The 14,812-nt window shown below is 38.9% G+C and overlaps 1 long non-coding RNA gene across 1 annotated transcript; it reads left to right on the forward strand.

The window, feature by feature from the left end:
• The first annotated feature begins 2,898 nt into the window (after positions 1-2,898).
• LOC107706033 (uncharacterized) lies at positions 2,899-3,537 on the forward strand. The gene is made up of 3 exons (XR_001636126.1): positions 2,899-2,975; positions 3,313-3,366; positions 3,469-3,537. It is a non-coding gene; the product is annotated as an uncharacterized LOC107706033 (long non-coding RNA).
• Positions 3,538-14,812: the final 11,275 nt, after the last annotated feature.

Raw genomic sequence — 14,812 nt, forward strand, 5'->3', positions numbered from 1 at the left:
TTAAAACTGAACACAATCTTGCTACTCAAGCTGTTTATGAACATTTATTTATTTATTTGCTTCTTTTCCATTTTGCATTGACTTGTACTTTTACTTTCAATACTTAAATACGTTTTAAATTTAAAAAATACTTTTCGTACTTAAGTACAATAAATAACATGTACTTTAAGACTTTTACTCAAGTAATATTCTAAAAGGTGACTTCAACTTCTACCAAAGTCATTTTCTAGTAAGATATCTACATTTACTTGAGTATCACTTTCAGGTAATTTATACACCACTGTTTCCGTTACAGCCAGTGGTTTCACATCTGGTTTTACAACTGATTTTTTGCTTTATTATATTTTATATAAATAATGTTGTTTTTTTTTGTCAAAGTCATTCATTTGTGTCGGTGTACTGGCAATAAAATGAGTAAAATATATTGATACATTAAAAGGGTCATATGATGCGATTTCAATTTTTCCTTTCTCTTTGGAGTGTTACAAGCTCTTGGTGCATAAAGAAGATCTGTAAAGTTGCAAAGACTAAAGTCTCAAATCCAAAGAGATATTCTTTATAAAAGTTAAGTCAACCACGCCTACCTAAAACGTCTCATTCTAGGACGCCTCCACATCTACGTCACGATGTGGGAAGATTTGCATAACAACGCCCAAATGTTCACGCAAAGAAAGAAAGCGTAACTTTTATTACATAGCATCTCGAGGCCACGACACTCCGGATCTGTTTTCAAACCGGCAAATCCACGTTACAGTCATATCCGTTTCAGTGCTGTAACCATAGACTGCATAAAAACATGGACGTAGTGTCCGTTACGTCACCCATAGTTTTCTGAAGAGCGTTTTTGAAGCTCAAAGTGGGCGGAGCGGGCTGTCGCCATCTTGGCAGTGTGCTTCACTCCTGGATAATCGAAAATGGGCAAAAAGCCGGGAGCTGGTTGCTGAAGCCACGCCCACCTAGCTCGATGGCAGTGTCAGCAGCAGCAATCCACCTGTCACTGAAGTGGCCACGCCCTTAATTATGCAGAACTTTAAGGCTTAATATAATTTAAACGGATGAGTTATAAAAAAATTCACCCCCCTCACGGCTACTTAATATTGTATTGTCTTGATGTCTGAGGAAGTTATCTGAGGAAAAAAGCCCTTTCTGAATTGTGAAAAACGCAACCCATTACTTTAAATTGTAGACATACCATGTAAACATGATTCAAATAAAATAAAGCTAGCTAAAAAAAAATTAAATCTTATTAAACTGAACACCAAGCTTTTGTCAAAAATAAAGCCTTATCTTCGACACACAAATATAACGTGTACTTTATCTTTGATTACAAACAAACAAAGAAACAAAAATTAATAAACAAAGCCAACCACCTAATAAATAATATGTGTCAGTACTGGGTCAATAGTATGTAACAAGCATTACTTTTATTTGTATCAATACTACAGCGAGAATAAAAGTTACGCCTTCTTTCTTTGCGTGAACATTTGGGCGGCGTTATAAAAATCTTTCCACATAGTGAAGTAGACATGTGGGGGCCTGTTAGAATGAGCCGTTTTAGTTAGGCGTGGTTGACTCTTAACTTTTATAAAGAATATCTCTTTGGATTTGAAACTTTAGTCTTTGCAACTTTACAGATCTTCTTTATGCGCCAAGAGCTTGTAACACTCCAAAAAGAGAGGAAAAATTGAAATCGCATCATATGACCCCTTTAACATGGGGAGTTTATAGGATTGACTCCCTTTTGCAGCCAGCCTCTAGTGGCCAGTTGACAAATGACAGTTTAAGTCACTTCCGTGTTGGCTTCTCGAGAGAGAGCGGGAGGTTGCTGCTTGGCTGTAACACGGATCCAGCCCGGGCGCGGTTTCAGTGAGAAGAGTATAACTGCAGCCTGGAGATCTCCAAATGGGGGCGGGAACTCCAAAACGGGATGGGAGCTCCAAAATAGGGCGTGGCTTCCTCCCATTGACAGACAAGCACATGACACGCATGCACACTTTTCCCCCCAGTCCACTTCAGTGCAAACTCCGCCCCACAGCTGATTCTGAAGATTTTATTGGTTGTGTCAATTAAAGTGTTGAGTTCCTACATTATGCTACAAAGAATGCTAACCCCTAAACCTACCCCACACCTGACCCTAACCTTAACCAGTGAAATTTGCTGCACGGCGGGATTGGCGCTGAATTGCGTGGTAAAGAAAGATGCAATTAAGGAGATAAACAGTTAATAAGATTATGCGATATGAGATCTTTCCGTAACTCCCCAACCAGACCTCAATGGCACCTTTTTAGTTACACCCAGCATCACTACCCACTCCTACCCTGTGAATTTCGAGCCCCGGGACGCCCCCGCTGCTTAGAACAAAGCGATAGATTAAAATCTTTCCCCTGCGCTGGGACGGCTCGCGGGAGAGCTAACAAAGTCTTTGCGCGAGGAGACCCCGCCCCATTTTGGAGGTTCTTCCCACTTTTGGAGTTCACGCCCCATTTTGGAAATAATAACCAACTGCAGAACCGCAGAACCATTACGTCACAACAGTCTGAGGCCACAGTGCCAGGCCAGCAGTCTGACGCCGGAAGTGGACGGAGTAACAGTCTCATGTCGGAAGTAGGCGGAGTTTACGACAGAAACAATAATGGCGGATAAGAACACGGTTAAAAGGTATTTAAGTGATCAAATTTATTTATTTTATGCCTTTAATCGTTTGTTGTTTAAGCAATTTATACAGAACATGTCTCCAGTCTATTTTTTGTGAATGTGCTGTGTGATGAAGTGTGTTATCCCGTCTGTTTTTAGAACTTCATCGTCTCACTTTATGGATTGTTAACTTGACACTGTATTTTATTTCAATGGTTACGTTTTCTGATGCTGACCAATGTTTTATGCAGATTTTTTTAAATCTGTTTTTAAAAGGACCAGATGGCACAGGTTGAATGCACACCTTCCAATTTACTTCAGAAAGGCAGATGTCCATAGAGGTATGAACTTTGTGAGTTATTTGATAATATACAGTGGCAATAAATGGTATTTAATAGCAGTCTTTTTGTAAATTGTAGTTTGCCTGCCCAATTTGGTAAAACACACAACCTAACAGCGATAGGCTATGTATTAACAAATATGGATATTATGTTTGCAGTTCAAGGTTTGCTGTTCATTGATGTTCATTTGCGTAATATTCTGAATGTTTCTTTTAATATTATGAATTAAAAAAGTTGTTTTTGCATTGTCAGTGGTAACTTTTGCTTTCGAACAATTAAACTTTTTTTATGGTTATAAATAATTTTTTTTTTTTAAATCTGTTTGATTTTGTTGCAGTAAATTGACAAGCAGAATCATACCAATTTCCAATGGAAGCTGATTGAAAACAAGGTTAGTTTTGTAAGACTTTCATATTCTACTTATACAGATGGTGTGATGTTATAGCTGTCATGTATTTTCCAGAAATAACTTAATAATATTCTTTTGTTTTAGAATGTCCACAACAGCTGGCCAGTTCTATTGATTGTGGGATCTTCATGTTGTTGGTAAAAAAAGAAAGGGAAAGTAAAAAAAAAAAATGAATTGAATTGATTGAAATATATCAACTTATCTTTTCATTAGAATTAAAAACATGAGGGCTTTTCACACATGAAATGGTTAACACTGGGTGAATGTAAACCCCAGGTAAACTGAATTCTGGTTTAACTTGCTTCATGTTTCAGACAGAATATAATTTGCCTGGGATTGACAAATAATCCTGGGTTTTCATACGCTGTTGTTTTACACTGTACATTACTAAACCCCAGGTAAACATCCTTATATGCACATTTTCTGCATCAGTGTCACTGATTGGACAGACACTGCATGCGATATGATACAAAAATGCCCCAGCACTGCACATTCTCATATTACATACAGCTGACTTTACTATCAAGTTTATCCTGAATATACTTTTTAGGTTATAAAGATAAGAAATATACAGTCTCTTCTTGACCCTGACTGTTGTGTTTTCTGTCAGCATTTGACATTTTTGACATCCTGTCAAATGCTGAATTTAATTTACTGTTTTTATACAGTGCTTATTTTTGCAGTGACTGTCCAAAGCACTTGAATATGAGGCAGGCAATTGGTTGTCTGTTGTCCGCTGGACTGAGGACCCTCTCCAGGGGGGCGGGGCCGGCCAGCTTGAGCGCCTCGTATGGTCACGTTCCTCCGCTCTCTCCAGGCCAATTGCTTGATCCGCTTCCTGCCACTAGGGCGGGGGGGGGAAGTCTGGGCCGGCCTGTTGGCGTTGCGGGGACCCAGGGCACTTTATTGATCGGTGTCCGGTGATGGAGGTGGGGACACTGATCCTGGTCCCGGATGCCCCGCAGGCTGCCCCTGATCAAGCTGGCATGTACCAAATACTTGTGAGTATTGAGGGGGGTACTTATTGGGCTGTGGTGGATTCAGGATGTAACCAAACCTCGATCCATCAAATCGAGGCATTTAACTGACTCAAATGTCAGTTAGTGAATCTCCCGGCCTCCCCAAAAGCGCCGTTACGCCCTCTTCCTCTCATGCAGGTCCCCTTCGAGAGAATTGGTATGATCCTCATCGGGCCATTAGAACGGTCAGCACGGGGACATCGCTTTGCATTAGTCCTCGTGGATTATGCAATGCGATACCCTGAGGCAGTGGCGCTCTGCAAAAAGTGTGGCGGAGGCTCTGTTTCATATAATCTCCTGAGTGGGGATCCCGAAAGAGATTCTCACTGACCAGGGCACGGCGTTTATGTCACGTACAATACGCGAACTGTACGAATTATTGGGTATTAAATCAGTCCGCACCAACGTCTATCACCCACAAACAGACGGACTGGTGGAACGATTTAGTCACACTTAGGAAAACCATGATTCGAAAGTTCATTCACGAAGACGCCAAAAATTGGGATAAATGGCTGGAACCCCTTTTGTTCACTGTGTGCGAGGTCTCGCAAGCCTCCACAGAGTTTTCCCCCTTTTAGCTCCTTTACGGTCGCCAGCCCCGTGGGGTTTTGGACATCCTGAGAGAGGCTTGGGAGGAGGGAACTTCGGATAGCAAAAACGAAATTCAGCATGTGCTGGACCTGAGAACAAAACTCCACACTTTGGGGCAGCTCTCTATGGAGAATTTGTTACAGGTCCAGGACAAGCAGAGCCGGCTGTATAATCGGGGAACCAGATTATGTGATTTTGCATGGGGAGATAAAGTGCTTGTATTGCTCCCAACTTCTAGCTCTAAATTACTCGCCAAGTGGCAAGGACCCTTTGAGGTCACACGGCGGGTGGGAGATCTCAATTATGAGGTAATTCGGTCGGACAGGAGTGGGGCACGTCAAATCTACCATCTTAATCTCCTTAAAAAATGGAGCGAGGTAGATGCTGGCGACGGCAGTGAGTGGAGAGGAAGATCTCGGGCCAGAGGTGTCCAGTAAGATCCAATCCCTCGCTCTGGCCCCAGGGGGGGATCACCTCTCGCCCTCCCAGCTCACTGATGTAGCGAGATTGCAAGCCGAGTTTGCCGACGTGTTCTCACCCCTGCCCGGTCGAACGAATCTCATCCAGCACCATATTGAGACGGAGCCAGGCGTGGTTGTACGCAGCCGGCCGTATCGGTTGCCTGAACACAAAAAGAAATTGGTTCAGTCTGAATTAGAGGCGATGTTAGAGATGGGAGTAGTAGAAGAATCCCACAGAGATTGGGCGAGCCCGATAGTTTTAGTACCTAAAACGGACAGCTCCGTTCGATTCTGTGTGGATTATCGCAAGGTGAATGCAGTGTCGAAATTCGATGCCTATCCAATGCCGCGGGTTGACGAATTGCTTGATCGGCTGGGTACAGCTCGTTTTTATTCGACACTGGACTTAACCAAAGGGTATTGGCAGATCCCCTTATCACCCTTATCCAAAGAAAAGACAGCCTTCACGACGCCGTTTGGATTATACCAATTTGTTACCCTTCCTTTCGGGTTTTTCGGGGCACCGGACACTTTTCAGTGGCTCATGGACAGAATCCTCTGGCCGCATGCCGCCTATGCCGCTGCCTATCTAGATGACATCATCATTTACAGTCAGGATTGGCAGCGTCATATGGCGCATCTGCGAGCTGTCCTACGAGCGCTGAGAGGGGCCGCGCTGACGGCCAACCCGAAGAAGTGTGCGGTTGGGCGGGTGGAGGTAAGGTATCTGGGCTTCCACTTGGTATTTATGTGCACAGTGCTTAAATTTATTAGACCACCTGTCATGAGTTAATAAATAAAGAGAAAACACAACAACAAATATTTTAAGAATCTGACAAAAAAAATTATAATTGTCATTTATTAGGCAAATAACAAACTGGAGTGAGGAATGTCAAGTCAAGTCAAGTCAAGTCACCTTTATTTATATAGCGCTTTTAACAATACAGGAGTCAGGATTGGCAGCGTCATATGGCACATCTGCGAGCTGTCCTACGAGCGCTGAGAGGGGCCGTGCTGACGGCCAACCCGAAGAAGTGTGCGATTGGGCGTGTGGAGTTCAGGTATCTGGGCTTCCACTTGGGTCATGGACAGGTGCGTCCCCAAATTAGTAAGACGGCGGCAATTGCGACTTGTCCGAGGCCCAAGACCAAAAAGGAGGTGAGGCAGTTCCTGGGGCTGGCAGGATATTATAGAAGGTTTATACCTAATTATTCGGATCTTACCAGCCCGCTAACTGACCTCACTAAAAAGGAAGTTTCAGATCCGGTCCAGTGGACGGAGCTGTGTCAGCGGGCTTTCACCCAGGTAAAGGCTGCTCTGTGTGGCGGGCCGCTGTTACACTCTCCTGACTTTTCTCTCCCCTTATTGTTGCAGACAGACAACTGGCCAAAGAGCCTTTAGCCTTTCGCTTCCAAATTAAGGATGATAGACTTTTTTTCTCAAGGAGTATTTGTTTTGTATATTATGCTACTTAAATGGAAAAGTAAATTTTATTAAAGTTTAATATATTTTGTGTTTTGATTTTTGTGTTTGATGGATCTGAATTTGCTTGCTTGAATCCTGTGTAGAATTGTGTAAATGTGTATGAAAAAATTGTTCATTCTGAAATGGTTGAGTAAAAACATACATTTTATTTCAAATAAAGTGTTCAAATGCTTAAGCTTTGTTTTTAGTTTAAGTATTTTATTCTTTGTGTTCAGTATTAAGTTAAGACATAACAAAACAAGATGATAAACTTTTAACTTTAAAAATACTTAAAGGGATACAAGGGGTGTGTATGAGGAATGTTAAATTAAATTAGCATTTTTATTGAGCCAGCACATTTAACCTCTGAAGTCAGAAATTGATCAACTGTAACATTCAATCATTAAAATATAATTTTATGTAACGACTGCAAGTAAATAACTGTAATTGTGCATCTAAATAAAAATAATAATTTGCTTTATTTTTTCTGACTTGTAAAACAGTAAATTCATAAATTTATAGATAATAATTATATTTTAGCATTAGAGTTACTACTGTGACTGAAGAGCTTACACACAGTCTACTGGTGGATTAAGTATTACAGAAACACAAAACATAATTTTGGTAATCACCAGTACTAATTTCAAATAGATCGTTTTATTTAAAATACTTGGCAATATCATGGTTTTAGTCTTTGAAAAGCTCCCAATGGAGCAATGCGTATTAGGATAAAATAGCTCAGCCCACTTCCGGCCTCAGACTGTTGGCCTAGCGCTGCTGTCCTCAGACTGCTGTGACGTCATAGGGTTCTGCGGTTCTGCGGTTCTGCAGTTCTGCAGTTAGACCCTTCTCCATTTTGGAGATCTCCGGTCTGCAGTTACAGTATATCTACTTGGAGAGTGGGCGGGAACTACAGTCGCAGAGCGGATCCGGCCGCGTCCGTGGAAAGGAGCGCGCGTTTTTTTCTGGAGTTCAGAACAGAAGACGTCACGATCGAGGCAGAAACAGACTGTACGCTGTTATCCTCAAAAACCTCACCAAGGTATGTCACACCGTGTGATCAAACTGTTCTACTATAAACTAATTTCTTGTTATGTTGTGTACTCGATAAATTAAAGGTTTGGTATTTTTATTGCTCCTTAGATTGGTGTTGGACTGTAATGTTGGCGAACACTTAGGCCTATGTTATCAGAGGACTTGCTAACATGAAGAAAACGGTCCAGAGTTCTGTAATTATAACGAGGCTGAATTCAGCTTCTTATTCGCAGCTTCTTATTGACGCTATCCGTTCCACCTTAAAAACGCGACGCTTACGCGTTTCTTAAAGGGGTCATATGATGTTGCTAAAAAGAACATTATTTTGTGTATTTAGTGTAATGACATGTGTTTATGCGGTTTAAGGTTAAAAAAACAGCAACATTATATTCCACATACTGTACATTATGTCTGTAAGAAATTGAGTAACGCAATTTCAATTCTCTGTGTGTATGTGCTGTACATGTGGAAGAATTGACAATAAAGCAGACTTGACTTGACTTGATGACACGACTGTAGTGGGTCTCATTAGCAACAGAGATGAGACAAACTACAGGAGCGAGGTGAGCCGCCTGGCCGGGTTGTGCAGTGACAACAATCTCTCTCTGAATGTGGAGAAGACGAAGGAGATTGTTGTTGACTTCAGGAGAGTGCGCACTCAGCATGCTCCTCTGACCGTCAATGGTGTGACTGTGGAGAGGGTGAGCAGCACCAAGTTCCTGGGTGTGCACATCACAGAGGATCTCTCCTGGACTGACAACACCGCAGCACTGGCCAAGAAAGCACAGCACTCTACTACGTCATACACTCTACTTCCTCCGCAAACCTAGAAGAGCCAGAACCCCGGCCCCCATCATGTGCACCTTCTACAGAGGCACCATCGAGAGCATTCTGACGAGCTGCATCACTGTGTGGTATGGCGCCTGCAACGCATCCTGCCGCAAGTCACTTCAACGCATAGTGAGAGCAGCAGAGAAGATCGTTGGTGTTAAGCCGTTTCTCAATACCAAGTACGCAAAGTTCGGACTTGCGTCCTCGACTCGGGAGTGTGAACTCCTGGGGATGGGAGGACACAAGTTCGGTAATTCTGCAAATGGAACAGCAGTGTACTTGATAACATCAGTCAGCTCGCCTTGGCTACTCCTGTTATCTACACTGTATGTATACAATACGACGAAATATGATATAAAACATCACTGCCTCTTTTCGTTTTCATTTAAACATATTAATAGTCACAAAAATGTAGTTCAGGGAATGTACATACATTACAGTGAAACTAAATATTATATCAAACAGCATTGCCTCTTTTCTGTTTCATTTAAAATATTAATAGGCTCACAAAAATGTGGTTCATGAAAATACACGCATTACAATAAAACGAAATGATATCAAGCACCGCTGCCTTGTCGTTTTCTTCAAAATATAAAACACAACTCATTTCGTTTTCATTTAAAAAATATAAAACATATTAATATGTGGTTTAGGTAATATGTGCTCATATACTCTGATTATCTTCACTGTATAGCCTATAATAAAATAAAATATGACAAGCACAATCTTTTTTGTTAAATGTCAGTTTTAATGAACAAAATAGCCATTATAAAAGAATAAGTATAAAGTATAAGAGTCTTATGTAATAGGAAATAAAGACAAAAGCAAACAATTCGGTCAAATGTATGCAACAAAGTCAGCGTTGTATTACGATTAATAAATAAATAATTTATTAAACATAACTTTGTGCTCAGCCAAAACTATATGACCTGGAAGAAATAATAGATTAATGAGACGAAAGATTGCCTGTTAGATTTACCCAAAACAAATTTTACCTCATGTTAACCACTACAGAGGCATCAGAGTCAGCGGTAAATGTCAGAAGGACTAGCCGAGGTGAGACTGCTCTCGGACATGTCATCCTTTGAGTGCAGTAATGATTTTTATTTTTTTTAAATCTAGCCTCTTATGAAGACTTCATATGACCCAGCACCTGTGAATAGAAGACTCCAGATACAAAATTATGACATTTTCATTGCTTTAAAATGCACACAAAGTTTGCTTAAATGCATATATGGTATTTGTAAATACTATAATTTGTACTAGACTTCAACTGTTCTTTCTGATACCCACTCCTATAAAGACTATTCTGGTTTTGTAACAGAAAAACATGCATTTTCTGTAAAGCTGCTCTGAAACAATATGTGTTGTGAAATGCGTTATACAAATAAATATGAATTAAACTGAATGAGCCATTGCATTGTTGTTGCATTGCATTTAGAAGATGGACCTATAAATGTGACATACTGTATGTGACTATATAGTTGAATAGGCCATTGCACTGATTGCCCAATTGGAGGCGCAAAATCTCAGCTGTCCTTGAGGGTGCGTTAGAAGATTCATTAGAGGCTTTAATGTCTGAAAAGATTCAGATATTTTTACTGTACCATTTTGAAGTTATGGACCTATAAATTTGACATATATGACAATATAGACTTGAGCTATTGCATCCATGGCCCTATTGGGGATGCTATATCGCAGCTGTCCTTGAGGGTGCGTTGAATGTTTCACTAGAGTCTTATTCCCAGGGCACTTGACTGTCACCATGCAAATTTTCAGACATTTTTACTGTAGCATTTTGAAGTTATGGACGCATACATTTGGCAGATATGACAATACAATAACAGGAAAAATAGCATTATTGCCCCAAATGGTGGCGCTATATCTCAGCTTCCTTTGAGGGTGCATTAAAAGTTCCACTGAGGTCGGATACTAGGTGATATCAGTTCACTTCGCATGACCTATCATGAAGGCTATTTTATTTTGCTTGCAAGCACTGCAGCTAAAAAATGCGTACTTAAAAACTGGAAATCTGCGAACCCCCAGAGCGAAAACACTGGATTAATGAGTTTTTATCTTATAGTACCCCTGAGAAAATACTATATTCTGTTAGGCAAAAACCCACAGACTTTGACTATATTTGGGCTCCTTTTCTTGATGCACTACCTTTGTTAGGCTTTAATGATTGACCAGTTTGTATATTAATTGTTATGTGTATTTTTCCTTTCTCGTATTTTCTTGCTTCATCTCTGGACATTATTGTTTTTATTTATTATTATCGTTAATTATTGTAATTCTATTTAACGTTGTTGTAACAAATGTTTTGACAAACATTTGAGACAATTATACCATGTGTGGGTGGGTGGGGGGGTTTTTGTTTTTTCTTTACCTTCTTTACTAACTGTTAAGCATCTTAGCAATCTTAGTACTTTTGCATACTACATAATTTTATGTATATTCCCAATAAACATATCTTTACAAAAAAAAGAAATGCCATGAAATTTACATTTTCTTGGTTAAAAAAAAAATATTATTATTTTTTTTATAAATATTTTTTTTTTTGTAGATTTTTTTAGAAAATGATACAGTCTTCTACTGATGCATGCACAGTATGTCTGCTGTTAGTTTACAAATTAAATAAACTAGTGAGAAAAGTTTTTGGTCCACATGGCCACTAGTGCCCATAGTTGAAGAAACACCCTTGAACGAGTAAAGCTGCATATCATGTGTGTGTGTATTGTATTTTTTATTTTATTTTTTTTTACCTTTTTTGCTAACTGATAAAAAAAAGTAATATTCTGATATTTTTAGTGCTTTTGCATACTACATAATGTTATGTATATTCCCAATAAACATATCTTTACAAAAAAAAAAGTTCCACTGAGGTCATATTCCCAGTGCACTTGACTGCAACCACGCACATTTTCAGACATTTTTACTGTAGCATTTTGAAAATATGGACCCATAAGTTTGGCAGAAATGACAATACAGTAACTGGAGACTGCAAATGGGACAACAATGCAATTTCTCCTGTTATTGTCATACACTGAACAAAATTATAAACGCAACACTTTTGTTTTTGCCCCCATTTTTCATGGTGAAATAACTATTTTCTATTTGAATATATTTTAAAATGTAATTTATTCCTGTGAATTTTCAGCATGATTACTGCAGCCTTCAGTGCATGATCCTACAGAAATCATTCTAACATGCTGATTTAGTGCTGAATTTTTATTGGTACTCAGTTATCAATAATGGTTCTTATTATTATCAGTCCTTAAAAAACAGTTTTTGCTGCTTAATATTTCCTGGAAACATTTTTATGATTCTTTGATTAATAGAAAGTTCAAAAGAACATCATTTATTTGAAATACATTTTTTGCAACATTATACATGTTTTTACTTTTATCAGTTGAATGCCTATATGCTGAATAAAAACAGTCATTTCTATTAAATAACACATCACACATTTGAATGGTTGTATATCATGGTTTCTGAATATATTAAAGAGCATAACTGTTTTTCAATGTTGATAATAATCAGAAATGTTCATTTCTATTAAATAACACACACACACACACACACACATCAAACATTTGAATGGTTGTATATCATGGTTTCTGAATATATTAAGGAGCATAACTGTTTTTCAATATTGATAATCAGAAATATTTATTGAGCAGCAAATCAGCATATTTGAATGATTTCTGAAGGATCATGTGACACTGACGATTGGAATTATGATGCTAAAAAATTCAGCTATATGATTACAGGAATAAATTACATTTTATAATATATTCACAAAGAAAATAAATATTTTAACTGATAATAACTTTTACAATTTTTATTAAAATATCATTTATTTCTGTGATGGCAAAGCTGAATAAATAACTTTTTATTCATCAAGAAATCTTGAAAAATGTATCACAGGTTCCCAAAAAAATTAAGCAGCACAACCGTTTCCAACACTGAGCTTGATCAAAGCAATAAATAAAACGTTGAAGTATATTAAAATAGAAAACCATTATTTTACATTTTAATATTTCACAATGTTACAGTTTTTTTTTCTGTATTTTTGATCATATAAATGCTGGCTTGATAAGCAAGAGACTTATTTCAAAAACATTAAAGAGTAATGTGCCCAAACTTTTGACCAGCCCAGTCCTCTTATTAAGCAGGCAGAATGCTCTAAGGTGCATCCTGAATGATAGAAACAGAGAGGGGCACTGAAGAGACAGACATGTATTACATTATATTGTTTGGTATGTTTTTTTATTCATAAAATCTTTGCCAAAAGATGCTTTTATTTTTGTTAGAGGTATGCTCCATGTTAATTGAGTAAATTAATTGAGAAATTGTCCAGCAACACCATATAACAATCTGTTTCAATTTCAAGTTCCACCTGAGAGTCAAATAGCAAGGTGAGTTCCTTTTTTTTTTTTTTAAAGTGTTCAGTGGAGGTTGAGTTATTCAAGCTATTTGAATGCCACAATGTATAATTGAGTATTGATAATATTGAGTGCCTGATAATGTTACTAGTGCTGTTCAAAACTGTTTGTTAGGACCGATTGTGGCTTGCAGCTTTCTGGAGAAATGCTCCTTCAAATAACTTCACACTCAGCATCCTGAACAATATACCTGTTATCAGTGTTGGGGAGTAACTAGTTACATGTAACGGCGTTAGGTAATTTAATTACAAAATAAATGTAACTGTAATCAGTTACAGTTACTAAGAACAAATGTGTAATTAAATTACAGTTACTTATGAAAATGTTAACGATTACAAAGGGGATTACATTTGAATATTTACAGATTTAATTTTGAATTTTACAGATTTAATTGATTTCTTTCCCAAATTGCACTGACTACTCTGAGACACACGGCCCTATAATTTCCGCGATGCGAAAACACAGACTGGTTCGTAGAATCCAGTCATAAAAACGGAAGTCCTATAGCCTAACGATGTGTAATTAAATTAGTTACTTATGAAAATGTTAACGATTACAAAGGGGATTACATTTGAATATTTACAGATTTAATTTTGAATTTTACAGATTTAATTGATTTCTTTCCCAAATTGCACTGACTACTCTGAGACATACAGCCTTATAATTTCCGCGATGCGGAAAACACAGACTGGTTCGTAGAATCCAGTCATAAAAACGGAATTCCTATAGCCTAACGTGGACAGTAGAGCCCTGCATTTCAGCCCGGGCTCGACGTGCCCCGTCTTTTTTACGCCTCTCGGGCCGGGCTTCCGGCCAATTTTCACGTCATAGTTCAGACCGGGCCAAAAGTAATTGCCATAAATGTGACAGGGGGAAATAGTAAGGCGATATTTGAGTTATTTTGCCGGGCTAGGGCCTAAATTTGAGGCCCATGCAGGGCTCTACCAGCAGACGGAATATGCCCCATTTTGGACGAATAAATCAAAAGTAGGTCAGTACACTTTAATCAAAGCGATATGAACTAGTGTCTGTGAATATTAAGCAGCAAAAAGACAATATATGAATCCTGCTCGTTCTGCGTTTCTGTGGAAATCAGGCGCGGTCTGGCCATTGGGAGAACCGGGACAGTTCTCGGTGGCCTGGCAGCCGATTTGGCCCGCTATTTTAATATTATTATTGTATAATTGCCTGCCGAATGTACTAAATCAATTATTTCCGAATTCGCCATTCGATAATTAAATCTCTAATAAATCACGAATCGGTTAGTCGCGACTGGCTTCGGCTCGCGCACTCTCCGCGCCTCCGCCAAACAGTTTGGATCAGAGTAATCAATGCAAGAGAGAATGGAGTGGACTGTGGAAGCGCACAGGTGGAGCAGAGAAGCAAAACTACTGTTCAGGGTTTCAAGTGCAGGTCAGTTTCATCTGTAAATATGCTATTGTAGTTTTGTCTTTGTTTACTTAGTTAGGCAGCAGCAGCCCATTGCTCATCAGTCATCACTCAATATACTGTATAAAGGACATCATTATTATCTAAAAATCACTCTGGATCCATCACATCCAAGCCATCTCCTTTTTGA

Source organism: Sinocyclocheilus rhinocerous, unplaced genomic scaffold (assembly GCF_001515625.1).
Source record: "Sinocyclocheilus rhinocerous isolate Xijiao unplaced genomic scaffold, SAMN03320098_v1.1 scaffold3128, whole genome shotgun sequence".
Lineage (NCBI taxonomy): Eukaryota > Metazoa > Chordata > Actinopteri > Cypriniformes > Cyprinidae > Sinocyclocheilus > Sinocyclocheilus rhinocerous.